Source organism: Arabidopsis thaliana, chromosome 2, assembly GCF_000001735.4.
Source record: "Arabidopsis thaliana chromosome 2, partial sequence".
Lineage (NCBI taxonomy): Eukaryota > Viridiplantae > Streptophyta > Magnoliopsida > Brassicales > Brassicaceae > Arabidopsis > Arabidopsis thaliana.
In genome coordinates this window covers 3,151,357-3,156,313 of record NC_003071.7, presented here as the reverse complement: position 1 = coordinate 3,156,313, position 4,957 = coordinate 3,151,357, and the positions used below count along the sequence as shown (strand labels likewise).

Below are 4,957 nucleotides of genomic sequence, written 5' to 3'. Positions count from 1 at the left end.
GATCGAAAACCATGTTAGGATAATATATTTAGAATTCTTCATCTTTGATTGTTCTTAATGCTAGTTCTAGATGAATTAACTAGAACTTGATTTTAGGTTAAGAAGTAGTATTCAAAATGGCATCTATTACCAGAGCTATCTTACATGAGCATAGTATTTAGATGCGGACTAGCATCGATTTAGGTACTTATGTGAACTTATCAAACCTGATTATAATAGAGTTGGGATCAATACTATTAAACATAGTGAATAATGAGGCAAACCACCGGTTACACTGTAGTAGTGATTTAAAATCTAGAATTGTTCGAGAATAATCCTAATTTACTTCTAGATTTACTACTAAGATATTTCTTGAGAATTTCCCTAAACATGATATTTTAATCAATTGAATCTACAATCTCTTTTGTTGCTTTCTTGTCTTTTATTTTCTTAATATTTTGTGTTTAGCTTAATTCGAAACTGTTAGTCTATTGTGTGATCTGAGAGCTTTGTGGAATTCGATCTCCAAGTGCTATAACAACCTCTTTATTTGTGAGAGTAGTCATTAGGGTAATTAGACTCATATCACATTTTAGAATTTAATCTAAACTTTTTTTTTTCTTTTGTTACTCATGCGTTTTTATTTCTTCTTCTTCTTGTGTTTCAGGAGTTTAAGGAATTCAAACACAACTACAAGATGCTGATAGTAATACCTAATGCTGCTGGAGTGTAACGCGATAGAGCTAGTCAGGCATACAACGAAAAGGGTCAGAAAATAGATAAACAGGGAAACGTGAGATCAGAAACCGCCGAGGGTGTCGATCGACACCAACGGGAAATCAGTGCAGATGGTCGTCGGATGACTCTTGCTGACTACAACATACTAGATCTCTTCTATTCCAATCAGTCTGCAATCCGACCACCTACATATGAAAGACGCGATTTCGAGATAAAACATGTATTCTTTACGCTTGTGAGTATGCACCCTTTCCAAGGTCTAGCACAAGAACACCCGATGGATCATATTGAGCGACTTGAAGACTCGGTTTCGAGTATTAAGGTAGATTGTGTTTCTTACCAAAGTTGTAGTCAGCAAGAGTCATCAAAGTTGGTTTTCTTCTTGGTAATTTACAGGTTCAGTATGCTGCACAGGTTGACAGTTTGGCCACTTCAGTGAAGATGGATCAAAAGGGATACATGAGCTACATTCAGATATCTTCATCTAAGACACCGTTTCAGCAATCTACAAGCTTCATTTCAACTTTCTTCAACCCTAGCCCACCCTCCACACGAGACCACTAAGACGACTGAATTGATGCTCAAACAGATTCTCAAAGGTCAAGAGAAGCAAACTACAGATTTTGATCACAAAATGGTTGCATTATCGGAAGATTTGAATGGGAAGATTCAAATATTGAACAATTAAATAGAGTGATTGAGTATGGATATAGAAGATGTTAGTGCTATTCAGTTACAAAGTGGAAAACAGCTAAATCTAGTGCTTCAAAGCAAGCTTTCTACATCCAAAATCATCATTTTGGAAGACAATGAAAATGTAGTTTTTGTAGACCAGATACGAGTGTCGACCGACACTATTGAGTGTCCATCAACACCAGCCAACGCAGACACTATAGAAATCGACAGCGTCGACCGACACCAACAGTGTGTCCATCAACACCAACCCAGTCTAGACTTGCGAATTCTCCAAAACCCGATTTCAGTAGGCAGCCAAACCCAAGGTTTCTTCTCCAAACAGCGAATTCTCCAAAGTCCAAAAAAGAGCCAGATAATGCTAGATGCAAAGCTATGATGGATAAGCTGATTGTAGAGATGCCACTTATAGATGTTGTGAAGTCTTCACCTACGGTTAGACAGTATGTGAAGAGGATGGTTACTAAGGATTTGAATACTGAGCCAGGTGTGATGACGATTTCTACGCAGATTAGCGACATTATTCAGAATAAGATTCCACACAAACTTCCAGATCTAGGTAGCTTTGTTCTCAATTGTAGTATTCTTAACGAGAGTTTTGCGCGATGCTTGTGTAATCTTGGTTCGATTGTCAATTTGATGCCGCGATCAGTTGCGCTATGCCTTGGTTTGACAGATTGTGAGCCAACGCAAATCACTGTTGTTCTTGCTGATCGATCTGTCCGTATACCCGATGGTATCCTATGCGATGTCCCTGTACAAGTCGGTAATAGCATGATTCCTACAGATTTTGTGGTTTTATCTTATGAGAAAGAACCTAAAGATCCTCTAATCTTGGTAAGACCTTTCTTAGCCACAAGTGGTGCCATTTTGACGTAAGGAAGGGCATAATAGGCTTGAATGTTGGTGATCTTAAAATGTAGTTTGGCATGAATAAGGTGCTTAAGAAGCCTACCATCGATGTGCAGACTTTCTATGTTGACACTATCTCGTCTCTAGATGAAGCATTTCTCATGGAGATGACACCTGCTGATCCTTTAGAGCATGCTCTTATACCTTCAATAGACAAAGTTCCCGACGGGTATGGTAAACTGCTAAATAGAACTGAGCATGTAATACAATTGGTTGCTCAAGAGGAGTTAATTGGCACATCTACTAAAGCAGCAACAGTTGGCGATTGGAGCAAAAAATAGGCTTCTAAAGTTGATCTAAAGCCACTTCTTGTCATTGTTAATGCTTCTTCAAACATCGCAGAGCTTACTTTATTGCTAAGCAAGCTGCGTAAGTATCGCAAAGCTCTTGGCTATTCTCTTGATGATATTACAAGTATATTTCCCGACTTGTGTATGCATAGAATCCACCTCAAGAATGAGTGTAAGCTCTCAGTAGAGCATCAGAGGAGATTAAACCTGAATCTGAAGGATGTTGTTAAAAAGGAGATCATGAAATTGTTGGAAGCTCGGATCATCTATCCTATTTCATATAGTGATTTGGTTAGTCTAGTGCATGTGGTTCCTAAGAAAGGAGTTGTTACAATGGTTATGAATGACAAGAACGAGTTGATTCCTACAAGGACCGTTAGCGGCCACAAGATATGTATTGACTACAGGAAGCTGAACGCTGCAACAAGGAAGGATAATTTTCCTCTACCATTCATTGATCAAATGATGGAAAGGTTAGCTAATCACAAGTACTATTGCTTTCTTGATGGATACTCAGGATTCTTTAAGAAACTGATTCATCAAGATGACTAGGAAAAGACCACTTTCACGTGTCCGTATGGTACTTTTGCCTATCGCAGAATGCAGTTTGGTCTTTGCAATGCTCGTGCGACATTTCAGAGATGTATGATGTTGTTGAATAATGCCTATTTTGCTTTTAAACCAAATTGAAGAAGTCAAAGAGAGAACAAGTAGTTACATGTGAAAGAAGTTGGTTTGAATCTAGTTGCTTTTGGAAACCTAAGCTATAATCTAGAGTAAGCATGCTTGTAGTGGGAGCGGCCTACAATAGTGTATTCGTGTAGGTGTTAGAAGCTAGTGTCTTGTGTTTTACTTTATGTTTTGCGATAAGAATGTATGTGTGTTTGAAAGAATTATGGAAAATTCTAAGAAAAAACAGAGTTTATGCATTTCTCTCTCAACTTCTAATTCGTTTTAATTCACAAAACATGAGTGAAAGTGAGAATCACAACAGATGTTGATCTTCATAGACATGATTGAGGATTTCATGGAAGTCTTTATGGATGACTTTCCTGCTTATTGGTCTTCAATTGAAGCATGCTTGGAGAACCTGTGCAAGGTTCTAGCTAGATGTGAAGAGAAGAATTTGGGTCTTGATTGGGAGAAGGGTCATTTCATGGTTTAGGAAGGTATCGTTCTTGGTCACAAAATTTCAGGTGCTGGTATTGAGGTTGATAAAGCCAAGATAGAGGTTATGACAAGATTACATGCACTAGTTAGCGTGAAATCAATAAAGAGTTTTCTTGGACATGCTTGATTTTTTATAGAAGATTCGTTAAGGATTTCGGTAAGATTGCAAGGCCACTAATAACTTTGCTTTGTAAGGATGTGAAGTTTGACTTCAATTCTGACTGCCATGCTGCTTTGAATCAAATTAAGAAAGCTTTAGTGAGTGCTCCAATAGTTCAAACTCCGGACTAGAATTTACATTTTAAGATAATGTGTGATGGAAGTGATTTTACAGTTGGAGCTGTTTTGGGACAGAGCGAGAACAATATACTACAAGAAAACAGGCGAATTGCGAGGGAAATTTACGATGGAAAATAGCCAACGTAACGTGTAAGAAATCATAACTCAAATCACAATATTTACTTACAAACAAAAAAATCTTTTTTAAAAAAAAAACTTCTTACAAAAATTATAAAATTCCTCGACTTAGTCCTAGTCCTGGGCAGGGGTATTACAATACCTATCCAATGAAGCGAGTACTCCTTTGTCTAATCTCCAAAAAAATAAGTCTTGGGAGAGAAAGAATACAAAAGAATTATTGAATGGTTGATTTATCATGGTATAGTACATGAATGAGTCTAGAAGGTTCTTGAATATTAGCTTGATTGATGAGACCTTGTGATGAAAGCCTGTTGGATATAGTTGTGGAACTCAGGTATAGAATTTAGAATGTTGTGTAGGCCTATGGAGAATTACATGGTGGTTAGGATTTGATTAGACCTGCTAGGCATATGGATTTGGTTAGAATGATCAAGGCAATAGGGTAGAGAATGTTAGGAGTTCCTGCGTTTTCAAACCTCTTCTACAGGTTTGGCTTTTGTGTTTTGCTTGAGGGCAGGCAAAAGCTAAGTCTGGGGAAGTTGTTATACCTCGATTTTAACTTCTTTTAGCTGTGATCTAGGTATATTTTTAGAATCTTTTTGTTATTTCAAGAGTCTTCTATAGTCTTTTCAGGTCTTTACATATTTGGGATGGAGATTATGGAGCATTTTGGAACAAAACAGACAACTTATGCTGTAGAAGCAATCCGCAGACCAAAATCCGCGTAGGTGTCAAGCGACACCAATATCTGACGG

At 37.7% G+C, this 4,957-nt stretch overlaps 1 pseudogene across 1 annotated transcript; it reads left to right on the top strand.

Annotated features, from left to right (window-relative positions):
* Nucleotides 1–357: 357 nt before the first annotated feature.
* On the top strand, nt 358–4,446 carry AT2G07540 (annotated as a pseudogene; the record flags this gene model as incomplete). Its single annotated transcript has 1 exon — nt 358–4,446.
* Between the last annotated feature and the right edge of the window lie 511 nt (nt 4,447–4,957).